A 13955-nucleotide genomic window follows, 5' to 3' on the forward strand; every position below is an offset into this window, starting at 1 on the left:
CAGTAGCTAAATGGATACAAAAAAAGATGCAGTACAGTGGAATTCTCTGCTGTCATCAGAAAGAATGGCATTTCCCCATTTGTAAGAAAATGGTAAGTCTTGGAAAAAACCATATTAAGCAAAGTAAGCCAGTCCCAAAGGATCAAAGGCTCCATGTTTTCCCTCATTTGTAATAATTAGTATGCACCTAGGGTTTTCTAACAGAGTACAAAAACTCAAAAGCTATGCGCATATGTGGCCATATAGGAAGAGACTAAGTGAAACTGACTCCAGGATAGGGAAAGAAGAAATTTATTCTTGTGGTTGTTGTTTTTAATGTGAAGATATTTCTTTTTTTATAATTTTTTAATTGTGATTAATAGAAGGGTTACATTATATTCACCAGATAGAACATGCGTAACTTCACAAACATTGATAGCCTTTCTCATGACATGGTCCCCATTTCCCTCCCACCCTCTCCCTGCTTATCTTGATTTCCCCCCTTCCCTATCCAATTTCAAATAACCAATTAAGCACATATAAAATATATCAGATAACAAGGTGAAATATTGTAACAATATGAGATAACCAAGGGATGGCAAAAGAGATGAACGATAACATAGTACATTAAGGACAACAATCACTCATTATATGGCTTTTGTTTCCTTATCCTGGAGGTCGTTACATTTAGTGTTGTACTATTTGGCATAATGTCTCTAGATTTTGTTCTATTGTAAATCTCTGCTAGGAGATCCCAAGGTTTCTACTGATTATGACAAATGAGGGAGACTATTGGGCCTATGTTCCTTTGAGTCTGACTTACTTCACTTAATATGATTTTTTTCTAAGTCTTTCCATTTCCTTACAAATGGGGAGATGTCGTTCTTTCTGACAGCAGCATAGAATTCCATTGTGTATAAATAGCACCTAATAGCATCTTGTTGACCCACTCATCAACTGAGGGACATCTGGGTTGGTTCCATATATTTGCTATGGTAAATAGTGCTGCAATGAACATCATTGTGCTAGTGGATTTAGTATGCAGGTGCTTAACCAGTTCTGCCAGCACCACATATTGAAGAGGCTGTCTTTCTTCCATTCTATTTTTTGGCTCCCTTGTCAAAGATTAGGTGGCCATAGGTCTGTGGTTTAATATCTGGGTCCTCAGTTCTATTCCACTGGTCTTCAGGCCTATTCTTGTGCCAGTACCAAGCTGTTTTGATTAGTATAGCTCTGTAATAGAGTCTAAAGTTTGGTATTGAAATTCCTCCTGCACTGTTCTTTCTGCTAAGAAGTGTTTTTGCTATACGGGGTCTTTTATTATTCCATATGAAATTTTGGATTGCCTTTTCTATTTCTTTAAAGAATGACATTGGGATATTGATGGGTATTGCGTTGAATTTGTAGATAGCCCTTGGCAAGATTGTCTTTTTTTTTTTTTCTGGTCCTGGGCTTGAGCTCAGGACCTGAGCACTGTCCTTGGGCTTTCTCAAGGCTAGAGCTCTACCACTTGAGCCCCAGCACCACTTCGGCATTTTTCTATGTATGTGGTACCGAGGAATCGAACCCGGGCCTTCATGCATACTAGGCAAGCACTCTACCACTAGGCCAAACTCCCAGCCCCAAGATTGTCATTTTTAATGTGAAGGTATTTCTTTACTCTTTTTTCTCTTTTTCTTTCCCTTATGGTTTATCCTCTGTATTGCTATCTGACTTTGTGTACCTAGTATATATACATTGTATATGTATTTATTTGCTTATTTGAATCAGGGAAGGGAAGGGGAAAAACAAAATGATGAATCGAAGGACAAAGGATCAACCAGTGTAACAGTGATATTCACAAGACAATATGTTGAAAATTAACTCTACAACTTGGGAGGGGGAGAGGAGGGAAAGTGGAAGAAAAACATGGGAAAAGGTAACAATGTTCAAGTCAAGTACCCACTTCCTTATGAATGTAACTGTAATTCCTCTATATATTACTATGACAATAAAAAATAAATTAAAAAAACCAAGTAAGGTATAAAGACAGAGTGCCAAAGGGCCAGGGCTCAGAGATAAGATTATACCAAGGTTACTGTGCTGTTTTAAGCTCACTGTTCTCATAAAAGCCATGAATACTTTCATTTGACTTTGTCTTAGGCTGAATGCCTTCCTACAGTTTGTCTTATACCTTCTTCTTCTTCTTCTTCTTCTTCTTCTTCTTCTTCTTCTTCTTCTTCTTCTTCTTCTCCTTCTCCTTCTCCTTCTCCTTCTCCTTCTCCTTTCTTCTTCTTCTCCTTCTTCTTCCTGGTTCTGGGGCTTGAACTCAGGGCCTGGACTCTGTCTCTAAGCCTCTCAAGGCAAGTTTAATTTGATGAATGAGTAGACCCTGCATACTTTAGCTTTAGCTGAGGAATATAAGCAATAGCGGCTTGGTGTCTGTGTTCAGGACAAAACAGGAGGAATTACCTTTGTGAGATTCCAAATGGTAACCAAAATAGAACTTCTCAGTGGCTAAATATGGATGTGAATCCTCAAGGAATGTTAAAATGGAGATTCATGTTAAAATGTTGGCAATGAGCCAGGAAATGACATTTTTCTTTTCTTCTTTTTATTCTTGCTAGTCCTGGGGCTGGAACTCAGGTCTAGAGTACTGTCCTTGAGCTTCTTTTTTGCTCAGGTTAGCACTCTAGCACTTGAGCCATAGCACCACTTCTGGCTTTTTCTGGGTATGTGTTACTGAAGAATTGCACCCAGGGCTTCATGCATCCTAGGCAAGCACTCTAACAGTAGGCCAAGCCTAGGTTCTTTTAAGGAAAGATTGTCTAGGCCAAAACACCATGAGGATAACAATAAAAACAGATTTACAAATTCTGACCTGCTTCCCACTTAGGTCCATTAGGAATTATTCTCTTCCTTCTATTGGCTCCTGAGCAGAGAACCAGAAATTTCCACTGCCAAAGTAGTCAGGGTCAGCTGAGTCAATCTCAGTGGGACATAGTTTTAGAAGCCAGACTTCTACCCCTGTACATCCTTTAGAGATTAAGGGATGGAAACTCTGAGAAGTGGAATGAGGTAGGCTGGATAGGAATGGGGTAGGGAAGAGCCTGACTTCATGGGTCAAGGCTGGATCAGGCTGATGAGATCACTTAAGTGTGGAAATAACAATGCTCAAAACTTCTGGGTTGAATCTAATCTTCCAGGGCAGTCCTTTCACTTATTTTAGTGATATCTTCAAATCTAATCTTCCAAAGTTAGCTGCATCTAACGTGCATCTCATGCTATGGACACTTCCAAAAACCTCATATAAAGGAAGAAAAGAGGAGTAAACCCCATTCTAGAAAAATCCCAGTCCTTCCTGGAATTTCACCCAATTTATTCTCCTTAACTCATGAATTTACTCTCTATTAAGGTTTGCATTTAAAATGAGCTTTCCAAAATCCTGAGAGGCAAACTCCCTCTTGAAAAAGCCACTTACCTCTCTGGTTTACTCTATAATAACACCTCTGGTATTTCAAAAGGCAATATTTTACTTTTTAAAACCTAAACACAATCTATTTAAGAAGCCCCAGACCCTACTAAGGTACTGCTTATGACTTAAATTATTGATGCTAATAGGTAATGGTAAGTTTAAAAAAATTAAAAATTATTGTCATTAAGTATTTGTACAAAGGGGTTACAATTCCATAAGTCAGGTTTTTGATCAATGTCACCCCTTCCTTTGTTCTCCTCTATTTCCCTGCTCCTGTCCCTACCCTCAAGTTACATAGTTCATTTTTTACATAATATGACTTGAATATAATGACTGCATTTAAAAATAGGTACTTATTGGGTCAAATAAAAGTGCAATGACTCAATTTAAAAATTAATTAACTGAACCTCACTGGAAGGTATTGATTAATAGGTGATTGGGGGTTGGGAGGAGAGAAAGCAGTTGAGAGGGTTATTCTGAGCAAAATAGAATACACACATCCGATATCCTGCAGCAAAACCTTTTGATGCAATTAATGCACACACATATTCACTCACACATGCATAATGACAAGGAAATAAAATGGGCTCTGGTGTACGGATGAGCACATCATTAGCAAGAGCTAATGAAGGGAGTGAATGAAGATGTATATTGTTGAAATAATTTATTTGTGTTCACGCGACTAAAACAATGAAGCCTACTGAAATTATCTTAAGAAGGGAGGAGGCGTGAGACTATCAGTATACACCAGGAGCATAACGAAACCGTCCGTGAACTACTCATATATGCTAACAAGATTGACAGCATACTGCCACCCGGGATGCCACACATATGACACCTGCTTCTGAGCTCCTGGTCATCTCTCCCACTCCATAGGTAATGGAGGGCATCAAAAGGACTGCTCTGTGGAGACCTGTGGCAGGGAGGGAGCCCTCCAGAAGACTGGCTGAGAGGAAGTTCAGCCAGCGGTAGAAATACTGGACTGATGGGTGAAGGCCTTCATGGATGGGACAAGCTCTGATGGACACAGAGGCCTGGTAGCAGGTAGCAGGAAGTAAAACAGGCCCAACAAAACCCTGAGTTTCAGTAGGAAGAAGCACACGTGTGCAGAAGCACAACGGTTTGAAGAGTTCTGCCAGAGGCTTGGTCATTTTCTACCTGGCTTTGATTCCTGTTCTATGCTTCTTGTATTATAAGTGCACCAAACTACCACCTCACAGAGTTTTTAGGAGGAGAAGAAATACATTTTTAGTGTATCTAATGAATTTATACTGCCAAGAATGATATAAGTGTGGACCAATTCCTGGATTTGCTTCATCCCTCCCCACCCTCCTGTGATCTGGGGATAGAGCTCAGGGCCTTGAACATGCTTGGCAAGTACTATTATCACCCATTCCTAGCACTACAAAGAACGTTCCTTTGTCATTCCTTTTCAAGTTCACAAAACTGCTTTCAATAGAACTACCTGTAGGAAAATTTCTACCTTTATTCTGAAAATGCCAACTCTGCAATTTCTTATATTAAGTTCTTAGAGATCATAAGAATGCCAGAGTCAGTTCTGGCTTTTTGTAATAGTTTATTGAAGATAAGAGTCTCATGGACTTTCTTGCCCAGTCTAGCTTCAAACCACAGCTTTCAGATCTCAGCCTCTTAGTAGCTATGGTTACAGGTGTGAGCCACTAGCACCTGGCAAGATTCTGTATGTATATGCCAGATGTTTTCTGGAAGAATGAACTATTTGCTTTGTTAGCAAGAATAGAAGTGAGAGGATCTTTGTTAGATAGGAACAATAGTTCTCCATCTCCCCATCCTACCCTCCAGCCGGAAGGACTGGATCCTGGAATGCCACTGTTCATTCCCCTGCTTTAGGAAGCTCCCTCTCTTTGGGTCTCTGGGCTGTCTGAATGTTTTTCTTTAATTTTCTTTCTTTCACAGTCTTGACAGTCTTCCACTCATGAGTGGAATGCCACTCATGGGGGCATTGCTTTCTTTGGTGTCTGACAACGCACCCAGCTGGTTACTAATCCCAGCTCTCAGACAAGGCCAAGTTCATATGGAAACTCTCAGGCAGGTGCTAGTAGCTCAGACCTGTAATCTTTACTACTCAGGAAGCTGAGTTCTGAGGACCACTGTTTGAAGCCAGCCCTGTCTCTGACTCTTTTTTTTTTTTTTGCCAGTCCTGGGCTTGAGCTCAGGGCCTGAGCCCTGTCCTTGGATTTTCTCAAGTCTAGAGCTCTACCACTTGAGCCTCAGCACCATTTCCAGCTTTTTTTCTATGCATGTGGTACCAAGGAATCGAACCCAGGTCTTTGTGCATGCTAGGCAAGCACTCTACCACTAGGCCAAACTCCCAGCCCCTCTGATTCTTTTAATTCCAACACACACACACACACACACACACACACACACACACACACACACACGACTTTGAAGGTAATGTATAATAGCATAGTCACAAGACTGATGTCATGTTTTCCAGTATTATGAAAAGAACATTAAGGAATATATTTAGAATAAAATTGTCATAAACTAAAAAAGATGAAAGAAAGAAAGAAAGAAAGAAAGAAAGAAAGAAAGAAAGAAAGAAAAAGGGCCCACTGGCATTGGAGGAGGGCTGTGGCAATGGCTCTGGCTGGGCTCTTGAAGAGTGGCATTTGGGTGCTGGGATTCTCCCAGGGAACATGGCAGTTACACCCCTAACCTTGGGAAGATAGTGGGAGCAGACTGTTAGGGCCAACGACTCACAGCACATGAAATTCCAGGAGATTAGAGTCCTGTGGAGGTTGTGTGTATGTGTGTAGGGGAGAGGAGGGGGGAATGGAGCTCACAGATTCTTTCCAATCTGTTACTTTCTTTGGGGGGAGTGTCGTGAGACTTGACCTCTGGGCCTGGATGCTGTCCTTGAGCTCTTCAGCTCAAGGCTACCTCCTTAGCCCTTGAGCCACAGAGCCACTTTTGGTTTTCTGTTGGTTAGTTGGAGATAAGAGTCTCATGGAGTTTCTTCCCACGGATGGGTTTGAACCACAGTCCTCGGATTTCAGCCTGAGTAGCTAGGATTACAGGCATGAGCCACTGCGCAGGCTTGGAGGTAGAAGTTGTGACGCTGTTCTGTCTGGTGCTTGGGGTGGTGACAGGCCTGATGCAGCTCACCCAGATCATGGGCAACCTGGCATTTGGCCCCCTGGTGACAGCACTTGCTGTCTGAGAAGGCCGGGCAGAGTTCAGTCTTGTACTGGGGTGAGGTGGTCAGAGGGGCAGTAGATGAAGCTGAGTGCTCAGGGTTCTGGCGAGGAGCCAGGGGTTCAAAGCCAGGGTGTTGGGGCACCATCTTGGCCCACCCAAGCTGATGAACTGGCTAGGCAGCCGAGAATTCACACCAGGCGGGCTGGGATCAAATGAGGTTATGCTCCAGAGACTCGGGCACTCGGTTCCTCCCTGGTCTGATGGCAAGACAAGGCTCAGTGACAGGAGCACACCTAGATGGCAGAGAGAATGGCAAGACCTGCGCAAAAGGTCCATCGCTGTAGTCAGGATCAGTCTTCACACTCTATCCTCCACTTGACCAGCAAGAAGCTGGTGAAATGGCAGCATGCGAGCCGTGAGAACAAACTAAGGCCTGTGTTGAAGCCCCAGTACCGATGAGGACCGTGGGAGGAGGAGAGAGAAGAGAGAAAGGAAGGACAGAAGGAAGGAAGGAAGGAAGGAAGGAAGGAAGGAAGGAAGGAAAGTAGGAAGAAAGGAACAATAAAGATCAGCGATGTTTTAAAGAGCCTAAGTGAGGAGAGTTCTCTCTCTTCTAAGGATTCAGCTTAAGGTAGGAAGAGACTGAGTGTATAAAGGTGGTGTTTTGACTTTTGGCATTTCACATAACTACAGAGCCAGTGCTGCTCAATCCTGAGTCATCTCTGTCAAATTACAGAAAAGAGCTGCTCTGTGAATGCCTCCCTGGAGAATTTCTTTTTGAAATTTTTATAGCTCTGGGTACTTCTGTGAGTCCTCTTCTCTTCTCTCTCTTTCTCTCCCTCCATATATATGTATATATATATCCATATACTGTATATATATATATACATAATCTTTTGTGCCAGTACTGGGACTTGAGCTGCCAGTTAAGCAGAAGTACCCTAAAATAGTAAAATAAAATGTTTACTATAAATAACAGGAATTGAAGAGATGCAGAGGGACCCAGGAAAAAACTGATATTGTCAATTTTAAAAACATATCAATTTTCTTGGCAATTTCTGTTATCTCTTTGTGTGTGTGTGTGTGTGTGTTCCAGTACTGGGGCTTGAGCTCAGGGTCACCTGCTCTTACTTGACTTATTTTCTCAACCACTTGAACTACACCTTCACTTCTGGCATTTTTTGGTGGTTAATTGGAGATGAGTTTTATGGATTTTTCTGCCTGAGTTGGCTTCAAACTGTGATCCTCAGATCTCAGCCTCTTGAGTAGCTAGGGTTACAGGTGTGTGCCACCAGTGCCAGGAGTTTAAAATCTGGTCAGTGGTTAGCAGTACTATGTAGGAGGTGGTGAGTATTTAGGGTTGGGGCTAGTGGAAGGAAGCAAACTAAGTTCCTGGCACATATTCATCTTTCTCTTCACTTCTCCATCTTCATGAGTTGCACAGACATCCTTTGCCACATGCACCTGTTGTGATGTGCTGTCCCATGCCCAGGACAATAGAGCCAAACAACCATAGATTGAAACCACTGAAACTGTCATCCACAACAAACCTTTCCTTTTAGCTTGACAATATCTTAGGCATTTGTCCCAGTGACAAGAAGCTAATATACTAATCTCTTCCTGTCCTTCCAGTTCTATAAGAAAACAAATTTCTTTCTGTTAAGGTCATTTTGTTAGGATAAGTAACTTGTATAACAAGTGACCAACATCTAAACTGAAGAGATATTTTTATTGGAAAGATGCTGGGGGCCAGCCTGTTGAGAAAATGAGACAGTATGTTAAGAGTCACCCGGAGCCATTAAATGTTTTCAGCTCATGAGTGAGGTGATTAAAACTATGACAATTAATCTGTCAGATGTAATGCAGGGTGATCCACAGGAGTGAAGAGAAAAACTCCAGAGTGTACAATTCTCCCTGCAGTAAGGGAACCTACACATGCAACAACCGTGATTAGAGTGAGGCTTCATCCTAAATCCCCTGAACTATGGCAGACTGAAATAGAAGACAATCTATGTATAGTAAAAAAGAAATACCAGATTAGCAACTTCTCTTTTGTAACTGAACTGATCTGTATGGCACATTTTTTATTCTAATCTACTTGTATCCCTTACTCGATGCAAGGTAGTGACCTAGGTCAGCAGATTCTCACACGCACTTGATGGCATCGTGATTCAAGTTGTGGCTTTAGATTTCTAGAAGTTTCTAGGTAGCTTTGTAGTACCATGATATTTGTCAATGAATGTTCACAAATGTTTGAAAATTGACAACAAATCACATGGCATATCAAAACTGGACATTATTCTGCCACTTATTCTGTTACAGTGAAAACTTTAACCCATTTTTTTATTGTAGGGATAATGTTTAGAGGGGTTACAGTTACATTCATCAGGTAGTAGGTGCATTACTTCTCACACATCGATACCCCTTCTCATGTTTTTGTCCCTATTTCCCTCCTCTCACCCCCTCCCAATCATCTTGTTTTCCCCCTTCTCTCTCCTATTTCAAATACACACACACACACACACACACACACACACACACTATTACATATGTAACAAAGTCAGATTCAGCAACTATGAGATTAACCATCAGGGCAACAAAAGAAAAGAGAAATAACATAGTACATTAAGAACAATAGTCACACAAGATAAAGCTCTTGTTTCCATATCCTAGAATTCCTTTGATTTAGTCTTATCCTATATGTAACCCATTTTCTTATGTCTCAGTTTTATCAGCTGTGAAATGGAGATGATACAGTACTCACTCAGAAGATTGTTATGAGGACTCAAAGGATAGAAGTACATCCACAGTAAATAATACCCTTAGCTGAGTTTACAATACCAAATTGTACTTGCTATTTGCTTTAATTCCATGAAGTTTAGAATAAGAATTTGAACATGTGTGCTTGTAGTACACATGAGGTCTCTTAGCCTATGTTGGTACTATCCTTTCTGCATCAGGTTCCAATTTACTTGGCACCAAAACCCACATGTGATTTCAATTGTGCAAATGAGAAAAATGCAATAACAGCATTTTTGGGATATTTTAAACTCAAAAGTATTCAGCTTCTAATTGACTATTGACCCATAGGACATGTACATAAAAGATTCCTGAATTAAACAAAAGAACTAAGCTATGAATTGTAGTGGTAAATGATGAAGTGTGACAAATCAAAAGAGAAATATTGCTCAGGTTCCAGTGGCTCATGCCTGTAGTCCTAGAGGCTCAGAAGGCTGAAATGGGAAGACCATGGTTCAAAGCCAGCCTGGACAGAAAAGTGTGTGACTCTGATAAGAGTTTTTGTTTGTTTTTTGGTTTTTTTGATATATTCATAAAGCAGAGGAGATGTGGCTCAAGTGGTAGAGTACCAACCTTGAATGGAAAAAGTCAAGTGAGAGTGTAAGTCTCGAATTCAAGCTCCAGTATTGGCCCAAGAGATGGGGGGGAGGGGGTGAAGGAGGGAAGGAAGAGAGAGACAGAGACAGAGACAGAGGTAGAGACAGAGATACAGACAAATTTTGAATATTCTCTGTGGTTTGTGCTGAGAACTGAGACTCTATCTTCCCCGAGGTTTACCTTAATACAATTCACATCTAGCAAATTGTACAAGTAGTGTCTCTTATTCGAGCAGGAGGAGACTTAGGGCTCTGATGTTTCCTGCCTGGCCCATTTCAGGGACTTCTCCATGAATGTATCTAGGCTAAGTGCTTGTGCCAAGGACTAGATTTTCTCACTTTTATGTTAAACATTTAATTTTAAAATAAGTATACTCTTATAGAAATTGCAGAGTTATTATAGATAATTCCTTTCACTAACCTAATGTTTAATTTCTTAAAACATGTAATAATTAAAAACTCAAGAATATCAACACAATGCTAGAGGTAATCTATCTTAAATTTCTCAGATGGGTTTCAATTCAATATATCTGTTTATGAGTTTTAATGCATTTTGGTCAATGTCAGTCCTTTCATAATTTCCCTTAATCATTTTTGTCTTTTAAGACAGAGTCTTGTTATATAGCACAGATTGAGTTTCTGGCTATGTGATGGTAATTTTCCTGTCTCTGCTTCATGAGTGCTTAGATTTCAGGTGTACTGGGATTTCAGGTGCCAGGCAGTAATTGACTTTATTTGGATTCCTCGGGTTCTTTACATGTGTCTTTTTGTTGTTCTAGGAGCCAGTCCAGAATCCAATATTAAACATTACAATTGTCATGTTTTCTTAGTCTCTTCCCATTTGTGACAGTTTCTTGGCTTTCCTTATCCCTTTCAGCCCAGATGCTTGTAAAGAGTACAGGACAGGTATTTTAGAGGCTGCCTCTTAATTTAAGTTTGATAGATGTCTGCTCATGAGTTTTAAGTTCTGCTTGCTTGGAAAGACCACTGCAAAAGTGGTACATGCTTCTTATGCCAGACATCAGACCCTGCTCTGGTGCTAATGTGTCTCAGTGCTGGTGAGTTTCTCCTTGATTGGTAAAGCACTGTCTTCAAGGCCTGTTCACTGTGAAATCACTGGACTCCCTGTGCTTATTAACAAGAAGCTTCGAGACTGCGCTAATATGCAGTCTTTCCTTGTACTTTCATTCATGAATTTTAGCACTCTGGTTAATCTTACTTGGGAAATTTTCCCTGGGGTGTTTTGATGGTGATTTTCTATATTCCCTTCACCCTTTCTACATAATTAATTGGAACTAGGAGCAATTATATACATATATTAATACATATCACTATCTGATAAGTTTTAACTGATTTTGCATGAAAAGGGGTTTTGCTTATTACAAATGCAATATATATACTTGATCACAAGAGTCCAAAGACAGATTTGAATATCCACAATTTCGCTTGGACATCTAATTGTCTAGATTCTATCTTTCTCTTTTTCTATGCATATAAAGATATGTACAAAGTGGGTCATGTTTGATATGCATGCAGCTTTGGAAGCCTTTTCTTCCACTTAGAGCTTTGTGATCCTCCTTCCATGACAAGAAATACATTTTCATGCAGATTTGTGGGAAAAATGGTCATGTGTACATGTTGTAATTTGTTCAGTGAATCACGTGGTTGGTATTTTAGTGACATTTCAGCAGTTAATCCATCTTGGCTGCGTAGAAAGTGAGGATGTGTGCAAAGCTCACACCTTGCTAGGCACAGTGCCGAACATTCCTGCTGAATACAGTTCACCTTTGTGATGGTCTTGCGAGATGGTCACGACTGTTATTCTATTCCCCATGCCAAGGTGTTGAAGTACACATACAATTTTATCCAGGTAACTGAAGGAATTCAGATCTGAAGGCAGCTTCTGTTTGATGTCAAAGACTGTCTATTAACTTCTATATTGCACTTTTTAATTACTGCCTTAAGGCAATTCCTAAAACTGGAATTTCTGGATGTACATTGTCATAAAAGTCTTTTTTTTTTGTTTTGTAATAATAAAATGCCCAAGGCTGGGTACTTCATATAGTAGAGAGGTTTTCTTCATTTACAGTTTTCAGAGTGTAAGAGTTGAAGATCGAGCAGTGCCCGCTGGTTACTTGCTGGTGACTCCTTAGTAGGTCATAAGGTCCCATGGGAGAGACATCTGTGAGCCATCACATGGCTAGCAGGGAAGCAAGAGTGTGCAGAGGGTTAGACTTGCACTTTAATGACAACTGTCTCTTCATGGAACTCAGCTACTTCAGTCAGACTAATCCCTTCAGTGTCTTTACTTTGGGGAGTGAGCTTCAAGCACATTAAGTATCGGGATCGGGTCACAAGTGTTCTAAACTCTAGCAAAACATGAGTATATTTTGAGATTTTGTGAAAGGCTGTAGCCAATGGCCTTCCAGAAAGTTCTACTTTCAGTTAGAAAGGTGTGTGTGTGTGTGTGTGTGTGTGTGTGTGTGTGTGTGTTCATGTGCTCATTTCTCCTACCCTGTGCCAATCTGAGTGTTCTTGTTTAAAAATCTTTGTTATGGAGGTCTTTAAAAGAGGGAGATGTGTTACTTAGAGGAGACTCTAACACGGCTTCTCTTGGGTTCTCAGAGTTTGTCTTGACTCTCTGATCCATATTTCCAAGCTCCAGGAACCAAAGAACTTAGTTGTTGAAGAGGTACCAGAAGGAAGGAACATGCACTGGCCTCTGCTAGTGGTCTGGTTTAGGCCCCATTGCTTCCCAACATGATGGTTCTGGGATGGCCACACTGGCCTCCATTAAAAGCAATAACCCTGCCCACTTCTGAATAAACAAAAGCTCAGTAGTATTGGCTTGGACTTGTGTGTGTGTGTGTGTGTGTGTGTGTGTGTGTGTGTGTGTGTGTTCCAGTAATGGGGATTGAACTCCAGACCTCAGCTTGCTTTTTCCCTCATAGCTGCTGATCTACCACTTGAGTACACCTCCAGTTCCAACTTTTTGGTGGCTAATTGGAGATATGAATCTCTTGTACTTGTATGCTGGACTGACTTCAAGCCATGATCCTCAGATTTCAGCCTTCTTCATAGCTAGGATAACAGGTAGGAGCTAGCAGTGCCTAGCTGGCTTTGACTTTGATTCTAGTCTGATACACAAAATGGCAACCGTTCTCTCCCTGTAGTACATTTAGTTGCTTTACTCAGCAGAAACTTATAAATCAGTCATTTTCAGGGAAACCCCATCCAATCAGAATTTTTTCAGTAAGTTTGAATTATAATTCAATCACATGAATAATTAAATTCTCTCTCAGATTGTTTTCTTCTTCACCCCTCTCCTTTCCCTGGGGTTGCTAATCTCTTACTTGTTTATTCCACTGCCTCTTTGCCCTTAGAATACCGATGCCAGCCTTTGGGGGGGCTTTTGGTGCTCAGGCATACTCATTGTCACATGGTCACTCTGGCAGGCAGTGATGACTGCACAGGGCAAAACAACAACAACAACAACAACAACAACAAAAACCCAATTAAGGTGAAGCTAAGGCAGAGTCCTCAGCACCCTGTGAGCTGAGCCTCCACCTTCTTTGCTTGGTACCTAGTCAGTAATATTCCTTGTCTGCTTACAGCCCAAGGCAGTACCTTTTAATAAATTTGTTTACAATTCAGGGAAAAAAAACCTTTCTCCAAGTATATGTTTTGAGTTTGATTCAGAAAAAAAATCACTATTTATTGTACCTATAACTGACTTTGAAATATTAGGAGAGGGCATTGTTGAGATATTGTTTCAAAGATGCCATAGATTCCTTTCTTCCCGCTTTACACATAAATGCAACTGCACATTTCTCTTGCTCATGTTGTCTGAACAAATGATCATTTTGATATATGAATGGCCCCTTGGCATTCACAGATTTAACATTCCCAGTTTCAACTCTTTGCAGATGACCTAGAAGATTTAT

This window comes from Megascapheus bottae, chromosome 1, assembly GCF_031878675.1.
Source record: "Megascapheus bottae isolate mThoBot1 chromosome 1, mThoBot2.hap1, whole genome shotgun sequence".
Taxonomy (NCBI): Eukaryota; Metazoa; Chordata; class Mammalia; order Rodentia; family Geomyidae; genus Megascapheus; species Megascapheus bottae.